The sequence below is a fragment of the Leptonychotes weddellii genome, chromosome 13 (genome assembly GCF_054177405.1).
Source record: "Leptonychotes weddellii isolate Sample4059 chromosome 13, ASM5417740v2, whole genome shotgun sequence".
NCBI classification, from domain to species: Eukaryota; Metazoa; Chordata; class Mammalia; order Carnivora; family Phocidae; genus Leptonychotes; species Leptonychotes weddellii.
The window spans coordinates 17,069,192-17,090,612 of NC_138381.1; positions in this window are offsets into that span (position 1 = coordinate 17,069,192).

The window sequence follows — 21,421 nt, forward strand, 5'->3', positions numbered from 1 at the left end:
TTGTGATACCTCCAGTTTTGCTTTTTTTTTTTTCCCCAAGATTGCTTTGGCTATTTGAGGTCTTTTGTGGTTCCATACAAATTTTAGGATTGTTTATTCTAGTTCTGTGAAAAATGTTGATATTTTGATGGGATTTCATTAAATATGTAGATTGCTTTGGATAGTATAGACATTTTAACAATATTTGTTCTTCCAACTCATGAGCATGGAGTATTTTTCCATTTATTTTTGTTGTCTTGAATTTTTTTCCTCAGTGTTTTATAGTTTTCAGAGTATAGGTCTTTCACTCTTTGGTTAAGTTTATTCCTAGATATTTTATTGTTTTTGGTGCAATTGCAAATGGGATTGTTTTTTTAATTTCACTTTCTGCTGCTTCATTATTAGTGTATAGGAATGCCACAGATTTCTGTACATTGATTTTGTATCCAAAACTTTAGGCTAGGACTTTCAGTACTATGTTGAATAAAAGTCATAAGAGTGGACACCCTTGTCTTGTTCCTGACCTTAGGGGAAAAGCTCTCAGTTTTTCATCTTTGAGTATGATGTTGAATGTGGGTTTTCATATAAGGCCTTTATTATGTTGAGGTATGTTCTCTTTAGACCTACTTTACAGAGCATTTTTATCATGAATGGATGCTGTACTTTTCAGATGCTTTTTCTGCATCTATTGAAATGTTCATATGGTTTTTATCCTTTCTCTTATTGATGTGACATATCATATTGATTGTTTAGCGAATATTGACCCACACTTGCATGCCGGGAATAAATCCCACTTGATTGTGGTATATGATTTTTTAAAATGTGTTATTGAATCTGGTTTGCTAATACTTTGTTGAGGATTTTTACTTCTATATTTATGAGAGATATTGGCTTGTAGTTCTCTTTTTTTTTTTTTGAGGTGTCTTTATCTTGTTTTGGTATCAGGGTGATACTTGCCTCATAGAATGAATTTGGAAGTTTTCCTCCTATTTTTTGGAATAATTGAGAAGTTGGTATTAACTCTTCTTTAAATGGTTGGTAGAATTTTCCTGTGAAGCCATCTTGTTCTACACTTTCTTTTTTGGGAGTTTTTTGATTACTGATTCAATTTCATTGCTGGTAATTGGTCTATTCAAACTTTCTATTTCTTCCTGCTTTAGCTTTGGTAGGTTATATGTTTCTAGGAATTCATCCATTTCTTCTAAGTTGTCCAGTTTGTTGGCATATAGGTTTTCATCTTATTCTGTCATAATTGCTTGAATTTCTGTGGTGTTGTTTGTTATTTCTCCTCTTTCATGAGTGATTTTGTTAATTTGGGTCCTTCTTCTCTCTCTCTCTTTTATTTACTTATTTATTTTGATGAGTCTGGTTAGAGGTTTAGCAATTTTGTTCATTTTTTTAAAGAACCAGCTCCTGGGGTGCCTGGGTGGCTCAGTCGGTTAAATGTCCAACTCTTGATTTTGACTCAAGTCATGGTCTCAGGGTCATGAGATCAAGCCCCAAGTCAGGCACAGCATCTGCCTGAGATTCTCTCTCTCCCTCTCCCTCCACCCCTCCCCCCACTCATGCTTTCTTTCAATCTCTCTCTCTCCTTAAATTAATTAAAAAAAAATCTTTAAAAACCAGCTCCTGGTTTCATTGATCTATTCTATTTTTTTAAGTTTCTATTTCATTTATCTCTGCTCTAATCTTTATTATTTCTTCCTTTTGATGGGTTTGGGTTTTACTTGTTCTTTTTTCTAGCTCCTATAGGTATAAGTTTAAGTTGTTTATCTGAGACTTTTCTTGCTTTTTGAGGTAGGCCTATACTGCTATAAACTTCCCTCTTAGAACCAATTTTGCTGCATCCCAAAGATTTTGGACCATTGTGCTTTCATTTTCATTTGTTTCCATGTAATTTTTGATTTCTTCTTTGATTTCTAGGTTGACACAGTCATTGCTTAGTAGTATGTTACTTAACGTCCATGTATTTGTGTTCTTTCCAGATTTTTTCTTATAGTTGATTTCTAGTTTCATAGAGTTGTGGTCAAAAAAGATGCATGGTATGACTTCAGTTTTTTAAATTTGTTGAAACTTGTTTTGTGGCCTCATATGTGATCTATTCTGGAGAGTATTCTTTATGCACTTGAAAAGAATGTATATTCTGCTCTTTTAGGATGAAATGTTCTGAATGTGTCTGTTAAGTCCAGCTGGCCCAGCGTGTCATTCAAAGCCACTGTTTGCTTGTTGATTTTCTGTTTGGATGATCTGCCCATCAATGTAAGTGGGGTATTAAAGTCCCCTATTCTTTTATATGGCTGAATAATACTCTATTGTATGAATGTACCACATTCATTTATGTATTCATTAGCTGATGGACATTTGGGTTGTTTCCATTTTTGGCTGTTATAAACATGCTGCTATAAATATTCATATATAAGTTTTAGGGTTTTTTTGTTTTAATTCATATATAAGTTTTATATACACACATATTTTCATTTCTCTTGGGTATATACCTAGGAGTGGAATCACTGGTTCTTATGATATTTCTGTTTAACTATTTGAGGAACTCCAGACTCTTTTCCTAAGTGGCTACCTCATTTTACATCCCCACAATTAGTGTATGAGGGTTCTTGTTTCTCCATATCCTCATCAAAACTTGTTTTTAGATGACTTTGATTCTAATAATCCTAGTAGGTATGAAGTGATATCTCATTGTGGTTTTGATTTGCATTTCTTTGATGACTAATGAGGTGTAGCATCTTTTTATGTGCTTATTAGCCAGTTCACTGATACAATGTCTTTAGTTTAAGATCCTTTGCCCATTTAAAAAATTAGGTTATTTGTATTTTTATTATTGAGTTTAAGTGTTCTTTCTTTCTTTCTTTTTAAACATTTATTTATTTGAGAGAGAGAGAATGAGAGAGCACATGAGAGGGGGGAGGGTCAGAGGGAGAAGCAGACTCCCTGCCGAGCAGGGAGCCCGATGCGGGACTTGATCCAGGGACTCCAGGATCATGACCTGAGCTGAAGGCAGTCGCTTAACCAACTGAGCCACCCAGGCATCCTTAAGTGTTCTTTAAAGGAGCTAGAGTGACATGAGCAAAATGATGGCATAAGAATTCCCAGTGCTCATCATTCCCCAGAAATGTCAATTGGAACAAATATCCACATTCAAAAATACCTTCACAAGAGCCAGGGATTCCGGGTGAGGGATTATAGCACCTGCGTGACGTACACACATAAGAGAAGATGCACTGAGGAGCATAGGAAAAATTGACGTTACCCTCATCCTGCCTCCCTCAAGCCCGGGCAGCCCAGTGTGGAGAGAGACACCCTCCTTGTGGGAGAAGGAGAATGAAGTGAGCATGTGAACCCCAGACCTGGCATGCCCCAGCACCAGGCCCACTCTGGTGACTCACATTCCCAGCCCACCCTGGTACCAATCTGGTCCCATGGACCCAAGCTACAGACCTATTGCTCCAGCACCAGGCCAGCACCCATGAACCCAGGCTCCTGGGCCATGCCAGTGCCAAAACAGCCCATGCAGACCCAAATCTTCTGAGGCCCCAGGTTATTTGGCCAATGCCCATAGCCCCAGGCTCCAGAGTTATCCTAGCACCAGGCTGGCCCCTGTGGCCCCAGCTTGCAGCACTGCTTGAGTGAAACCAGGGTCTAGGTCCATTCCAGTATCAGGAACATAGATGGTGGCCTATCCCAATGGCCCCCAGTGCCTGGTTGGCTCCTATGGGCCCAGTATTCAAGTCTACCCCCATATACCCAGCTCCCAGGCTCTTCTTCGGAGGCTCAAGCACCAGGCCTGACCCAGTGAACCCAGGCTCTAGGCCTGCCCTGTGGACCCAGGCACCAAACCTCCCACCTGCTGACCCAGGCACCAGCCCCGTCTACCCAAGAGCTCTAGCAACAACCCCCTAAGAGAACAATTACAGACAGCACACCCTGAATGTCTGGAAGAGCTGACTGGTGAAAGGCTTTGTCATTGAATTAAATACTTACATTGAATTAAAAAATATATTAAATATATATTTAAATTCAACAGAAACTAGAGTAAATAAATCCTCTTTGATTCTGAGGTAGTGATTAGACACATATCTTTTCATGATTACTCTTCTGTTTACCAGAACCAAGAAGTAAGTAGAGTCAGTTGGCATTTTGCCTTTATTACTGGGGTAAGAATATATTTCCGTCTCACAAGGGGTATTGTAGGTAGAGGGCCACGGTTCTGGCACTGGTGGTGTTCATGTCAAAGCCTCAGTCGGCCAGTGTGTCCTCGCTGGCACGACCCGTCCCCCACACCCAGGAAGCCGGTGCTGAGCGGGGATTAGAATGCCAGCATCTGATGCACAGGGTCGCTTCCTGCTCCCCCTTGGAGTCCTGAAAAGAAATGACCTTGTTCAATCCTGCTGAGCTTCCTAGATTTACTGGGCTTACAGCAACACATGGGAAGGAGATTATGTTTATTTTTAAAACTCAAAAAAATGCAACCTTCCCAAGGCCTTTGTAGTGTCTGTGTGCAACAATACACACACACACACACACACACACACAATGTATGTATAATCACTTCTAATTAACTTCAGCTCTTCCTGCAAAACTAAGTGTGAAGTCTTAAAGACTTGTCAGCTTCTCTGCCTGTGAAATTTATCTACTTCTAATTGTGAATAACAATACATTCAGGGTTAGCTATAAATGACTCAGATTTCACAGGAATCCAAAGTCTTAAAACCACATTTGAAGATGAATACATTTACACAAAACATTTTCGTAGTATGCTTCCAGATCAAAATATAGTTATTTATGCTGATCCAAAGTGCCTTTTTTTCTAAAGGAGGATGGTGTGTTGTTTCTCTGCTATCTTTGAAAAAAAGAGACTTGATTGATATCAAAGTAAGCTCAGATGTAAAAGGCATAAAGCGGCAAAGATGCCTAAAATAAGGATGAGGATATCATTACAGTGGATTGAAAAAACGGATTCAGTTTACAATTTCACAAAATAAAATATCCAAAGAGCAAATATTAAATAAGATTCCCGCCCCCCCCCCCATGTTCTCAATAGCTTTTAGAGTACCGTAGACTCTTCCAGCTTTTACCACTAGATGTCATGAAGAGCCCAGTGAACTATCATAGACTGCCTTCCCGAGTACGGTCTGTTACAGAACCTTTGTAAGTTTTCCCCAATTTTGTACTTAATTTGGATAGGAAGTAATTTCCTTAGGGTTTTGTGTCAAAATATTCATTGTGGATTAATGTTAAGTAAGATGTTAGAAACTATTAGAAAATGTGATCGGTTATCAACTGCTGGGAAGCACAGCTATTAAAGCATGGGGAGTGTCTCCAGGGAGAATGTTGTCTGCCCCATGGCATTTCTGAGCTGTGCTTAAAGTCTGTTCTGGACTACGGTTCACTTAGGATCCCCAGTCTTCCTTTCCTTTTGAAATAGGCATGGGTTTGTCACATGTGCAGTCACCAAGACTTCACAGGAGTTTTGGTAAAATTAGGTCAGTGAGAGGAACGATAAAGGGGGGGACGTTGATGGTCAGGTTGAGGATGTTTGAATTTAGACTTTGAGATCCACTAATCAGAGTAATTCTGGAGGAAGACAAATAGATGGGTGGAGGTTTAGAGAGAGAGAATTTGACTCAATATAAGGAAGAACTTTCTAAATAAAATATAGCCCATCATTTGAACCCAGTGCTCTATGAAGCAGTGGTGTCCCTTGTCACTGGAAAGATTTAAGCACCAACAGAGTGGCCCTCAGTAGGGCAGAAAGAATCTCTCCTTGGGGTTGAAAGTTGGACTAAGTGACTTCTAAGATTCTCTAAGAGCCACAATTCTATACCCAGGGATGTCCATTATTTAATAACAAAGAAGGCAGCAAGGAAAGAGCTGAAAATGGGTCCTTAGGTAAATACAAATATATATTTGAGTTTACTTTACCAGGAAAAATTGGGTTCTTGAAACCACACAGGGGAATTACAGTGGGACTGCCTGGGAAAAACTGGAAAGAAGGCACTGTTGGACTTTGCTGTTCCCAGCCTCCGCCTCCTGAATCCTCTCCATCCCCAGGGCCCATCTCTCTCTCCCAAGAAAACATGCCCCACTTGCTCTTCCTAACCAAAAGCTGATCTGACCCAGTCTTTAAAAAGTAAATCTGAGAAGAACTTCAGTGACAATCTTTTTAATGTGTTACATTTTCTTAGGGAATAATGCCTCAAGGCTACGCTAATGGAATAAAAGTCAGTTTGGGGATGGCGGGTGTCCGCTAGCCTGCAGGGGAAGAAAAGGGCCCTGGTTTGACCTCCTAACAGTTGCCTTTTGTGCCAAGACCATAACCCCAGAGTATGGCTGGCCCTTGAAGTATATCACTTGAGCTCCAGAGACTGATACAGAACAAAACAGAATATTTCCACATATTCTTTGCTCTTAAAAACAAAACAAAACAAATTACAGCTGAGCCATGACTTAAGCCCACCCAAGACCTTGAGGTATATATAGCATCTGACCCCGATGTATTTCAGGAGAATGACTTGACTGTCCATCAAATTCATTCAATAAAAGGCAGGTTTTATCACATCTTCCTGAACTGAGAGTTTGGTAGAACATCACATGGTTAGCCTGTAAGATGGATTTAAAATATCCTTCTTATGCCAAGACTGAAAAAAATTTACACATGCTCACATTTTCTAGGTGCACAAAAGAGTTAAGTGCTGGACTGTTTACCTGGATTCTGGACCAGATGTTAAATGAAATCCTTTCTCTTCCGTTCCCCACGGACAGAGACCACCCACAGTATCACAGATACTTAGAGTGGAGGTGAACCACAGGGGTCATTTAGCTCAATCTCTTACTTCCACCAATGAGGAAACCGAGGCCCAGAGTCACTTGTTCTGACTGGCAACACACTGTCCCTCCACCATGCTGTCTCCTTCGCAGAGGGTGTGTGCTGAAAATGCAGACCCACATTTGTGCTGACCCAAGCACACACCTTCATCTGCCCCGCCCCGGGAATCAAGAACAGAGAACCAGAGATAGCTGTGTGGGGTGGAAAGGGGGCCTACTGCCATCAGCTATCTCAGTGGTTCTTCCGATCTTATCACCGAGAAATGAACATATTAACTGCCACCTATAGTGGGCCCCCTGCTTTGAAAAGTTATGTCTATGAAACAAACCCCATTTGTTAAATATTCACTTATTTTCCTACTAAAAAGAGGAATTAAAGACAGGCATTGCTATTCTGATCAGCATGGAGAGCCAGGGTGACGCAAACCCAGCTCGTTGCAAAGAAACTCAGCGTGCTAGCCTGAACCACCGTCCAGATGATTTCCTTTAGGAGTACTGAAACCAGTCGAGGACCTCCAGAAGTCTGGAAGCTCTGGTTGATAATACTGGCCCGAAGGACACTCCCACGATTCCTTGGCCTCCACTTCATTACCACCAGTGTCTGAGTTAACCATGGTTCACCATGGGGTAGGTGTGAGGTGAGGGCATGCCACGAACCACCATCATCTTGCATCCACCCCCTTGCTCCTCAGACTCTACCTCCCACTCCTTTCTTCAAATTATTCAGCTCACTGGGCTGAGTCACAATGGCCAACGTGCTGTTTCTCAGTTATTCCAGGAAGAGCCCCAACTCTGGGCCTTTTGTGCTCACTGTTGCTACTCTCCAGAATTCTCTTCTCCCGAGTAGCTCCAAGCCCAGCCCCTCACCTGCTTCAGGGCTTACTCAGATGCCGCCTTCCCCTGTGCTCTCTTCCTGGCTGCCCCATCTGCAACTGCAGCACCCTTCTCCCCACTACCACCCCCCACACCAATTCCCCCACTTTCCACCCCTCTTCCCTGCTTGATTTCTCTCCTTATCAATCTAAGAAACCAAATATTTTCCTCGTTTACTGTCTGTCTCTCCCAGCAGAGTGTAGACTTCATGAGAACAGAACTCACCATCTCTTTTGTTTCCTGCGGTGTTTGGTGCCTGGGACGTGTGCTTGGCTCATAGTTGGCACTCAGTAAACCTTTCCTGAGGGAATTCACGAATGAATGCAAACCATCTCGTGTGTTCTGTACAACACGAGGCTAGGATCTTATGGGGAAGTGATGTCATGTTGCAGTAGGCTCTGGGTGCACCGTTCTAGTGGAAATCACACAGAACTGTGGGTGGGAGACCCTGGGCTGTCATCAGGGTTCCATGAGCATCTCACTGTGTGACTTTAGGCCAGTTGTATTACCTCTCTGTACCTTACTATTCCTACTTTACACCTGAGAAGACTAATACTAGTCTTAACTCTCTCACAAGGATTTATAGTAATAAAATGAGACAAGGCATGCAGGCACTTTGAAAAGTCAGACATCCCGTTCAGTGGTAAGAGATTCTTCTTCTTTCAAAGAGTAATTGTGTGTTCAAGAGAGAAAGATTGAAGAGAGCTTCTGGATCTAGTGTTGAGAGAGGAATCTGAAAAGCAGTGAAGGTCTACATGGAATGCTCAGTATGTAACATCCCAAACAGAGATAATTTGGGAGCAGAGGAGGTTGAAAGTCTGTGTCTTGCAACCCACACCAGAAATCCACAGCCGGGACTGGGGAGGTAAAGTATTCCTCGCACAAGTACTTTAGGCCAAGTGATGAGAAGGATTGATTCAGGTTGTAATAATGACCACTTATTTTAATAATAATAGCTACCACTTACTTCACTTTCTATTATGAGCTCCGTTCTATGGGTTTTAACTGAGTTGGTTAATCCTCACTAGCCTCTGCAGTAGGGATTATGATCTCTGTTTTATGGGTCAAAAATTGAGGCTTAGAGAAGTGAAAGGATCTGACCAAGTGCACACAGTCTAGTGCCCGTGGTGTCAAACCTGTCCATGTTCTGCCCTGCAGCCTTGCTTTCCATTCATTCTCAGCCGAGTACGAGAGAAGAAAGCTGAATCAGGGTTCTAGATCCAAAATCAGGAATTTTTATAAAGTTAAACTCTTATTTTCTTCCTTAGAATTAGCATCTCACAGTGTAGGACCTAATGAAATGCAATCTTTCTTCATTCTCCAGTCTGCATTTGCGTTAATCTTGTCTCTTTAAACGGCTTTGAATTGCCCATAGTACTAACACACACTAGTACTTAACTCCACGGTACCTAACATTTCCCATAGCACCTACCATGCTTGATTACTTGTTTGGTTGAATGAATTCAGTTTTCTGAATGCTATTAAACAGCCACATGACCATTTTTGGGAGTCCTCTTCATCCCCTTCCCCCAACCCCCCAAAAGGAAATGAATATTCAATTAGAAAAGTCGGTGAGATAGAGAAGGTTCCATTTAAGGATTTTTATAAGAGTGAGTTGATGGTGGTGGTCCTGACTTTTCTTTGTACATCTAAACAGACTCAGGAAACTTAGACATTTTCACCCAAAACGCACTGATGTATCAATTCATTTTTGCACTATCCAGCTTATAAAAGGGGAAGTTATTCATTTTCCAAAATATGAACAATATATAAAAAAGAAGTTGATCTAATTTTCTATCCAATTGTATAATTCTGGGATCTTCATGGTTTAAGGCACCTAAAATGCACTTGAGCTCTGGAAAAAGAGAAGCCAACTTTCAGAGAACTGATGTGTTTTCTTTCCTTCCGCAGGATTGTGTTGGGAAACCACCACAGACTATTATAGTCTGAATTACTGCTTAACCTAAAGGCCTTTTAACTGACTAGAAAATGATTGCCCACAGCTTGGCACTGAGAAGCCCAAAACCACAGCGGACATAGCTAGGAAAAAAAAAAAAAAGAGGAAAACACATGTAATGAAGCTGTTTATACTCATTCAAAAGTCTACATATGTATTTAAGCAGAAGTTATAAGCCAAGCCTGCCTTTCAAGAGGTCCTGAGGAAGTTTTTTTTTGAGGGGAGAGGAGCAGGGACAAGCTATGTTCTTCTAAACCTAAAACAATCTCTGGTGTACTTCCCAACACCACGGGCGACAGAAATTTAATTTAGATGTATTTTATATCAAAGGATATACTATAGACATTGCAGATCAATCTCACATTTCTTAATTTTTTTCACTATACACAATGGAAACAACATGTTCTTTATTTTTCTACAGGTGGAGAGGGAAGGAGGCAGTCTGTATTGTGTGTGTGTGTAAATATTGGCTTTCTTTCTCTCTCATTATAACTTCCTTATAATATGGACATTGAGTGACATCACCAACACTCATGTTAAAGACCAGTTGGATTTTAGTAACTGTTTTCTTAGGTCTTGCAATACTTAAGTTGACTTACACACTTCCTATATGGTAATAGGTTCCAATTTGTATAAATTAATAAAAGTTCAGGAGTGTAGATTCTTAGTGTTGCACCATCCCCCTAACCAACATCTTGTGATGTCTGGAAGAAAAACAAAATCACTAGCAAGCTCGATGGAATGGAAGGAAAAAAAAAAAAAAGCAAGAGACGTTTCCTATTGACTCCAATTAAAAAATTTTTGCAAATCATTGCCTACATCTTGGGTTGTGCACTGTGCAGTCCTCACTGGCTTTTAATTTGCTTTCAAGTGCAGTTCAAGGTGTGGATATTGATCTATAAACCCCCGATGGTTGATCCCTGGGTACCAAGCTACATCTCTTTGTTTACCATTGTGACAGCTGAGGTCAATTAGAGTGCTGGCTCACAATCCTCATTTCCAAACACCCTGAAAAGCTGTCCTTGATGAAGTACCCCTAGCTCACGAATCTCCCCTCCTGGATGGTCTGCGTCGGAAAGATTTGCAAAGCAAGGCCATTTAGCCCAAATCTCCATTCCACTTACTCACCTTCTGTTAGGTCATTTTACCGACTCAGGTTGGGGTACTAACCCTTTCTTTAAAAGTTTGACATATTTGATTCTGGGCATCATGAACAATTCTCGCTGAGACTGTCTTCTGCTGTCCATGGTGCACACGGTGTCCATGGTGCACACGGTGTCCGTGTCCGTGCAACTCAAAGTGTGATTCACCAACCAGCAGCAGCGCCTGGGAGTTTGTTGAGGGTGCACATTCTTGGGCCCTATCCCACACTTAATGAATCAGTAACTATGGGGATGGGGCCAGCAGTCTGTGGTTTAACAAGCCCTCCAGGTAATGCTGATCCACGCTCACGACTAAGAACCACGGGTATATGTGATGATTTCAGGAACTACGGTGACTTCCCCCTCTCCCTCCCTCCCTCCACACCATTCAAATCTCCCTCCACCTGTTACACACCTGAACTTCACTGGATTAACATCTTCTCTGTCGTTTAAAGCGTTGGATCCTGCAAGACACATGGCTACGGGCGTTTTAAGCTGCCATCAGTCATTTATATTTTAGTATGAACAGTTTCATATTTTTCGGTTTTTATAGAAAGACAGACTCAAGATGCTGACCTTCAGGTGCAGAGAGATCTCTCCAGGCTTTGAGAGGAAATAGTACAAGCAGGAGGGAGTGGGGACCTGAGTAAAACTCCCTTCAAGTTCCGGTTTTACTCAGCGTGAGCTTCATGTCTTGTTCATCTGAGACAGTTTGCAGAGAAACGTCAAAGGACTAAAAACTCCTGGGCAAACAGCACAAATACTGAAGGATCCAGCACATTAAACAGGGCACAGTCTTTGCTTAGAGGTGAAAAGTTGCAGGTTAGTCAGTGTGGCCCCCAAATATTAACAATGAGGAAGAGAAGCTACCAGGGAAAATGGAGTGGGACAGATATAAGGGGGAATGACCATTTGCCTGGATGTTTTCACTCAGGATTCTTCGAAGGCTTTATCTCGACCACAGAAAGAAAAAAGAAAGAGGTTATAATCAAATTTCAGCCAAGATCACTATAGCTTGCATCTGCTATGGAGACATAAGGAAATTTCTCTTTTCCTCGCTGACTCACTGAGCAGCTGAGCGGTGGTCCCAGAAGGCGATGGCTTGCCTGGTGGGCTAAGCATGGAAATGAGAGACAGGGAACCAGCGTTCTTAATCCTAACTCCGCCCTCCGTTCAGTCAAGCCCCGGGGGCTGGTTTCTTAACTTCTCTGTGGCTGTTTCTTCCCTGTAAACTGGGAATAAAAACATTCACCTGCCCCTCAGGGCGACTCTGGGGGACTGACTGGCAGATGACAGGGCTGCCCTTTCCGTTTTCAGTGTGCCACATAAAAGCTGTTTTGCTTGTTGGGGGCACTCTTTTGTCTGGTTTCTCACTGAGCAATCTTTCATGATGCTTTAGAAAATCAATTCCGTTTGTGAACTCTATCAAGTAATCACACGGAACTTGGAGCTTTAACTTCTGAAACTCAAATTGCACAATAGGAAATTGCCAAATGTGGCTATTATAGGAATTTGAACATGCGGATCGCGGCCTTGCGCTGGATAATAATGGTATTGAGGAATGTGCAGCTGTTCGGATGGGAGTGAGGAGTCCCAGTCCTTGGAGAGCGGGGAATGCCTCTAACTATTGTAATCTACAAGATTATCCCATTAATCAGATTCGTCTCTGGGAGTACTCTTCGCTCTAAGTCCAAGTGTTGTTTTTCCCTTGGTATGTCACATGCAAGAAAGCTTCTAATTGAAAACATTACAGGGACAAATTTCAAAATGTTCTTAAATGCAAGATGAGTTTTAGTTGCCAGTAAAAAGAAAACTGCACACATCAAAACCTGCTCTGATTACATTTTGGGTTCTTTCTGTGTCTTTTTTTTCCCCTTTTAAAAAACCTATAACATGTTATCATTTGTTAGGATCTGAAACACTCCAGGGTTTTCCTTAGGTAGCTCGAAATCCTGCTAAGTGCTCCAAGCCTGTGGGCTGGTTCGGGAAAGGGAGGGGGCGCTGACCTGTCTCTTCTCTCCTTTCCACCCAGAATTCAACGAGGCCAGGGAGATGTGGATTAGTCTGGGGACAAAAATTAAAAGCACATTTAAAAAATGAGATTCAGATGCATACGGATGGGGTGATAAGACTTTTACTAATGACATAATATCGGAGCTGTTAGGCCGATTGCGGCAGTGTTTCAAAGCTCAGGCAGCTTCCTCTTCAGCAGCTGGTGTGACTTTTCATGCTGCTCTGGAGCTTTCCCCTACTGAGAAGCTGTACAAATCTTAGGGTATGTGTGTTTCATCTCAATAGCTGTGTAGGAATCTGGCGCGTTACCGATCCCAGGAATCACAGATATGCAGTATGCATTTGCATGGGTCTGGCAGTGAACGTAAGCACTGTGTATGTTCACACACAAACACATGTGCGCACACACACACACATGCATGAACCATTCGCACAATAGATTTTAATATAGGTCGGAGCTAAAGACCGAAGGCCGACAGCAAGGGCGAACAAATAATTTGATTTGTGAGCCTGCACTTGAACTTCAAGCGAAGGAGACAACTTTTTGTTTGTCTAACAAGGTCTGCTTTGATTACAGACCTCTAAAGTATAAAAGCACATTAGTAATTCGGGAGAATATTTGATTTCTTGGGTCATAGACAACTGGGAAACGTGGCCCAGCTGGTACTTTCAAACTTGAACTATATTAGGAGAAAAGGATAGAGTGGAATAGAAAGACACTGTTTGTGAAACTGAACTACAAACACAGAAGTAGAGTTGCTTCATGGGTGTGTTGACTGTTTTTCTTGCTGTCAATGTTACCTAATAGTCCAGCCTCAACCAAAATATCTGACTATGAAACCTACCACTATCTGTGGCATGTGTCTGAGGGGTTTATGCATTCAGCAAATATTTATTGGGTGTCAGTCAGGGCCACAGCTCTTACTAGGGATCAAACAAATGTTAAATTTTCTCTTTCTTCACAATTCTGTACTATTTTCTCTATCTCTACCTCCCAAACTCCTAAGGATTTGAAAAAATATAATTGTTCCTATAGCTGAATATGTGTGTGCATAACGTGTCTTTTATTGGAGAAACCACAGCCTTTTAGAGTTTCCTCCTTTAAAATGGACCCCCAAGCCCTCGTCCTCCAGTTGGGCAGCAGCTGTGCCCTGTGCATGGACTTAGTCCAGACCATCTCTTTCCTGCTGTGTGATCTTTGACAGTTCACTTCATGCTCTCAAGGTCCCCAGCTCTGCCAGACAGCGGGAGCCATCCACGCCTTGTAAACGGTAAAACCGGAGTGGCAGGACTCCGACCCCAAGGGACACAGGCAGCCATGGTCCTGGTGCTGTCCCACGAGGGGTGGGGCCCTTGGTTCCAATCCACTTCCTCGAGCCGCAGCCTAAAATAGAGTAGCAACATCTGCAGCCCCTGTGGGAGATGTGGGACTGTCTGGCCAGGGGCCGCAAGGGGGCCGACTGGCTGCCAGGGGCACAGGTAACCACATGGTGGCAATAAGGGGAACTGAACTTTCTCAGACTGCCTTCCTACTGAAGTCAAATGGACTTTTGTCAAGTTACCCTGCTGCTTTTCTCTAGTGCCCAGGCCATGGACAGTCAGCACTGGGCCCACTCTCTGCTCTCAGCCATGAGATGCTGCTGCTTTGCTTTTAGGAGGGGAAGGAGAATGATGGAGCATTGAGGGGACAGGGTACGGTGTCCCTTGGGCCCTTCTTCCCCCAGTGAAATTCCCTCTCGTTGCCACTGTCCCCAGCCCCTTCCTTTCTGCCCAAATACGAAAGGGAGTATGGGTGTGCAAAAAGCCAGAGGAGATGGCCAGAAATTGAGGAGCTGGATAATTCTTGGCTTGCTGCTTTCAATCCCAGTTTAGTGATCACCTCCTTCTGGAAGCCTTCCCTAAGCTCCCAAGCCTCCCCCAGATCTCTGTGGCCCTTAGGACGCGTCACCATTGCTGCCTGCTTACTTATCTCATCGCCACCCCAAACTAGACTGTACGCTCCAGTTGGACAAGCACTGGGCCTACCTTGTTGATCCCGGCATCCTGTACCTAACATGACCCCGGGCACTGAGAGTCCAAGGTGGCTAGAATGCAGTGGAAACATGCCAGGAAAGGCCTTCCCTCTGTCCCCAGGACTGTCTTCCCTGGGGTGGGCCAGGGGAATCGAGATGCTTAGAAACAGTCTGTGTTTCCCAGCACAGGAGAGAGAATAGCTAGCTGCAGCAGCATGGGGGGGAGGGGGTCACAGCAGAAAGCAGGGTGTGTGGGGTGATGAGCATTTACCAGAAAGGCAAGAGGTGCTGGTGGTGGGGGACTGACGGTTTTGTACAAAATTCTCTAAGAGCACAGTGATTAAAACATCCTCCTCAGCAGCCCTCCCAGTGACCCAGTGATCAGGCTCAAGCACACACACGGGGAGAAGTGGTTATGGTATGAGCGACTTGCCTTTGCCAAAAGGAACCGGGACTCACAATCCAACCCACAAGTCAATCGTTTTACGGAGAGACTGCTGCAATTCATGATTCATTTTCATTGCTAAGTACTATCTAGTTATGGTTGTGTCTTTGTTGTGTAACTCAATCAAACTCCAGTTTAAGAGCTGTAAGTGGTTATTTTTTTTAAGATTCATTTATTTAGGGGCGCCTGGGCGGCTCAATCGTTAAGCGTCTGCTTTCGGCTCAGGTCATGATCCCAGGGTCCTGGGATTGAGCCCTGCATCGGGCTCCTTGCTCAGCAGGAAGCCTGCTTCTCCCTCTCCCCCTTCCCCTGCTTGTGTTCCTGCTCTCGCTGTGTCTCTCTCTCTGTCAAATAAAAAAATACAATCTTTTTAAAAAAAATAAGATTTATTTATTTGAAAGAGAGAGACTGAGAACATGCACACCAAGTTGGGGGTGGGGAGCAGAGGGAGAGAATCCCAAGCACACTCTGCACTGAGCACCAAGCTTGATGCCAGGACCCTGAGATCATGACCTGAGCCGAAATCAGGAGTCAGATGTTCAACTGACTGAGCCACCCAGGTGCCCCTGGTTAGTGTTTAGAGCAGAAATGCTCTGGCCTGGGCAATAGCTAATAATGGTAGCTCCCTTCAATGGAATGTTTTCTACATGCCAAGCCCTGTCCTAAGTGCTTCACGCACAGTAACTGAAAAAATTCCTGATCTCAACTGTATGAGGTAGACAATACCATTATCTTTATTTCATAGTGGAGGAAACTGAGGCAATTTGCCTCCAGTCGCACAGCTTACGTGGCAGGGCTGGGGCTTGGACGTGGGAGCCCCTACTTGAGCCACTTTGCATGGGAGGCCTCGGGAGATGCTACAGTCACCTGGGGTGCTCAAAGAAGCTGGGGAGGGAGGGGTCTGCTCTCTTCCAACTACTGGGGCCAGCAGGTGGAAGGGTCAACACCAAACTTGGTGTGCCGTCACCATTCCTCTCTCCCCTCAATTTCACTGACGGCACTGGATTTGCCTTCCAGGTTACTGTGGAGCAGTTGACCAGCTTCCCTGTTTCTTTGGTTTCCATGGTGGTGATTACAGTTTGCCCAAAGTGTGTCTGTTGTATGTGACTGACAGCAGGTTAGAAAATCTGAGGTCCAGCCTTCTAGCACCGAAATTTGTTGTCTCATATTCTTTAAGTGTAGTGGTGGCATTTATAATAGAAGGAATACAGGTTTTGCCTCCCTACCGCCAAAAAGGTTTCTATAGATCTCCTGTTTTCATCTAGGTGATTTTTTAGAGGCCTCCGTGATTCAAAACTTTTCTTTAGTTGTCTACTGTACAATTTGTATGGCTCTATTCATAGTTTTGAGAATTTGTTCTCTTTAAAAAAAAAGATTTATTTTATTTTCAAGGATTTTATTTTATTTATTGGTCAGAGAGCGAGAGAGCGAGAGAGCGCACAAGCAGCGGGGGAGGGGCAGAGGCAGAGGGAGAAGCAGACTCCCCGCTGAGCAGGGAGCCTGATGCGGGACTGGATCCCAGGAGCCCGGGATCATGACCTGAGCCGAAGGTGATGCTTAACCAACTGAGCCACCCAGGTGTCCCTATTTAATTTATTTTCTTTTGAGAGAGAGCACGTGTGCACACAGGAGAGGGGAGGGGCAGAGAGAGAGAGAGAGAGAATCGCAAGCAGCATCCAGACCTACACCTAGTGGGAGCCCAACATGGGGCTTGATCTCATGACTGAGATCATGACCTGAGCCAAAACCGAGAGTCCGACACTTAACCGACTGAGCCACCCAGGCTTTAAAAGATTTTATTTTTAAGTACTCTCTCCCCACAACGTGGGGCTCGAACTTAACAACCGCAAAATCAAGAGTTGTGAGCTCCACCAACTGAGCCAGCCAGGTGCCCCTGCGCTCTTTTCCTAAACTTCAAAATAACCGCCTTCTTTCCAAGAAGGCAAAATCCTAGCTCAGCAATGGATAATCAAATGACAGCCATCTCTCTAAAAGCATGAAACTTTCCTGCAGTTTGGGGAGAAGACACCCCAGCGTCAGGAGACAGGAGGGAGTTCCAGGCCCGGGCCCTGCAGCCGCTCCGCGGGGTGAGTCACACTGCATTTTTCTGGTCTCCAGTTTCCTCATCTATTGAGTGAGAGGGTTGGAATTTGTCAGCATTTAAAATGTCTGGCAGCTCTGAAAAGCTTCTCTGAAATGGCGGGGCAGTGTTGAAACGGTCTCAGGCTCTTCTGCTGAGATTTCTCATTTTCTCTTGTTTGTCAGACTCTAAACTTTAATTCTCTCCTTTCCCCTGATCTGGGTGCCCAACGGAGACCCCTCAGCAGCTCCTCCGTCGTCAGGGCCAGGAAAATTCCCCGTGGTTTTCGCCGATTCTCTGCCATGATGACACCTTCTCCCTGGCTACGCGAGTCTGTTCCTTATGTCTGCAGATTGCATAGAATGTCCCGGAAACAACGGTCAAGATGGTTCACAGTTATGATGGCACCTCTGGACACTTTCCTGAGTGCTTTCATGTACATTTCACAGGATCTCTGCTACCGGCCAATGCAGAGCTTTGTTCTTGGGAAGCGTGGGGTAAATAATCAGCCAAAATACAATACCTACCGCGAGCCCTCTGATTTTACATATGAAGACGCTAAGGCAGAAAAGCAACACGACTCCCTCAAAGCGCCAGTGAACTGGTGGCCGGACAGGGGCTGTCCCCAAGTCAGTGCTCAATCCACGAATCCAGGTCACCCTTGGCGCTCCACCTGCTGCTGGTATCCCGTTCATTGTCTCATTTTCTAGTCCCAGTGCAGAGAGCTTCCCGCCTGTCTTTCGTGTTCAAGGATGAGGCCCGCTTTCTAGGCTCTCCTGAGCTGTTTCTGCGACTAGATGGGTATGGGAGCCGCCAGGTGGGGGCGGTATACCGTTTGGCATAAAGGGCTCGCGTGGTAAATACCGTTGGAACCGAATAAGCGAATTGCAGCCACAGATGGAGAGAGTTGAGTCTAGTTACTAGTCAGGGACACATCGGTAGAACTACTAGTTTAAATCAGTTCATTCAGCTCTGCTTCTGCTTCCCAAACATTCTTGACTGTCAGTGTGTTTTCAAATACCCGCCACTTCTGGGAACTGATGTATAGGCTGCCTTCAAGAAGTGGCATGAAACTGACGCCCATCTAGTGAACTCCGCTGATGTAGGAGGCAGGCGGTGGGATTGATCCTGATGTCTCAGCTACCATTTTGCCACACGGAGTCTGGGCTGACCGTGGCAGGAGCAGCATAGATACCTAAATTCGCCAGCCATCTGCAAGTCCTTACATATTTAGAGCTTTCAACTTTTTTTCCTTAAATATTTTCTCACAACTGCTGACAAGAAGCCACACTAATCAATGTGGTTTTCAATTTCTTTCTTTCCCCTCTTCCTGCTGTGCTGTGAAGGAGTCCAGTCGTTAAAGGAGAGGCTACAGGAGGGAAAGGGACAGGCAGAGAGACATGCACAGACCACAGCCTGGATCCTCAGCCTCGCTGTGGTCCTGGGATCGAGGACTCCCTCCTTCTCCTGGCTGCTTCTTCACCGGGCCCCCTAGGCAGGTTTCTGTATTCTAGTCACCGCCCTGGGCAAGTACAAACCTCTAGTGCCTTTCAAGTGGATCCAGAAGCTATTTTTGAACATTTTCTATGTTTAGCCAATTCACCCAAGCACAAAGTATGAAATACAAGAAGCTGTGAATTTTGCTTACACCAGAGCGCTGAGGGGTGTGAGATATATGTATATATATATATGCATATATGTGTGTATATATATGTATATATATGAATGATATATATTTAATAAATGGGGAAATGCACATGTAGTATATGGAATATTTGTTTTAAGTGGTCCTCACATTTGCTCACCTATGCACCATGTTTAGCATCTTAGGGAGCATGCTGGCCACCTCGCCAGCATCCTATTCTGGGGAAACTCAATTACTCCTGCATACATTTCATGCAGGTGAGCTGCGGCTAGGGGAGCTGGGCTGCCTTCCACTGTGCTCTGCCGTGGCCCATGGTTCCCGTGATAGGACTACTGGAGATGCACATGAGAAAAGAAGCATAGGGCTGCCTACCAACAACCCTGACACTTTTAATTTATCCCACGTTCCCAGATGGGTAGCACGAAATTCAGGGATGTGCCCGAGTTCCTGGAGTTAACTGTGGTAGAGGCAGAAAGGGCCCCGGGGTTCTGATCTCCAATCCCCGACTGGGTCCTTCCCTGTTGAAAATAAACTACATTAATAACCTATCTGGTGCTTTCCTCTCTGTCCTGATTGGTGCCACCGACCATTTTCCTATCATGCTGGGACATAAAACATACCTAACACCACTCAGCCACTCCCAATGTACCTTAGCATCTTATATCCATTTGGATTTGTGCTTTTCTCATACAGTAGCTGCTGTTCCTACACATTCAATACTTCTGCTTCAAGTAGTGGATGTGTTACCAAAGGATGGTGGGCAATCATTCTTTTTTTAAGATTTTATTTATTTGTCAGAGAGAGAGCGCAAGCAGGGGCCAGGCAGAGGGAGAAGCAGGTTCCCCACTGAGCAGGGGGCCCCAGTATGGGGCTTGATCATAGGACCCTGGGATCACGACCTGAGCTGAAGGCAGATGCTTAACCGACTGAGCCACCCAGGTGCCCCACAATCATTTTTTATGAGTTGACTATCTTCTCCTTGAATTATATTTTCTGATGCTATTCTTATTTCTGATTGGACTTTAATAAGTAAGTTGTTCTTACTCTCGTACAATTGATCACCTTTGTTATTATAAGTTTTCTAGCATGTCCTTATACCAAGCTTCTCTAGTAAGTGATTATGAATTAGTAAATGTTCATTAAATCCTATTTGTTATAATGGAGATACAAAATAGTACAATGGTCACAGAATGGGATTTGGAGGCAGAAAAGACCTGTATTTGAATCCTAGCTGTTCCCAGACTACTTGGGTCACTTTATGTAAGTTAGTTAATCGCTCTGTAAAATTAGGCTACTAATCCTCTTAGGTTGTTGAAGTATAATGTGAGATAAAGTACAAACACCTAGTACAGTGCCTGACACATAATAAGTGCTTGAGAAGCTTTAGGTATCATTATTGAGCTGCCGTAGGCACTGTGCTAAGCTCTTGAGGACAAAAGGGAAAACATGGGAGTGACAGACATGTAGACAAACAATCATAAAACAGTGTGATACATGCCATAATAGAAAGTCAAGGTGCTCTAAGGACATGGGAATTCATACAGTGCAGTGATATTTAATTTTGCGAAGTCGGATCAAACATGGCCTGCTTTCTCTTACGTATGCTGGGCAGCTATCTCTTCACATGCATTCTGTCCTATACTGTATGTTCTTATATATTTTAGAAATTTATACCTGCATATTATAAAAGTGGGTTTTACTCACAAAACTCTGTGTACTATAAACTTCCTGGGAGATTTGGGAGATTTTGAAGCATGATTTTAATATTTGTGATTCCAGACTTATGACTCTGACCGCCCCACCCCCACTCCTTCTGATGCCGCTCACCTGTAACAGGTTTGCTCTGGGGAGCCGAGAGAGGTCTGCCAGATGGATTCGTGAATGTAGTGCATTTATTTAGCCAACGGGGCCTGAGCTGATGTCACAGCCACCCAGTATAACACTTGTCCTCAAGGGGCTTCTATCTGAATGGGGGAGACAGCCTGGCAAATCATGCTTAGCGCGTCCCTCGAGGTGTGAGGTGGGTGCGGATTCGGGTGATTAATTCCCCTGGGGCAGCGGGTGCATCAGCAGAGGGCTGGGAAGGCTGGATGTTGCAGGGTGAGTGAGGAATCCCTGCCAATGCGAGGCAGAAAGACCTTTCCTTCTTCAGAGAAAAGCGTTGCAGGTAAGAGCCACAGGCAGACTGCACGAAATGATTCAGACAAATACATCACCAAGTTTCATTTTAAGGGACTTGAAGGGAAGGTGCTGTTCTCAGTGGCAGGCTTTGATCACAGATTTCGTGACATCAGTGGGCGTCCAGAGGTCTTCGGAGGGATGGGCAAAACTCATACTTCCAAACTGACTTTAAGGAGAAATGAACAAGAGAGAAGTGTTATGAAACATGCTTTAGGAGTGTTCTTTCCATGTTTATTTGAAATGGAAAGCATCAA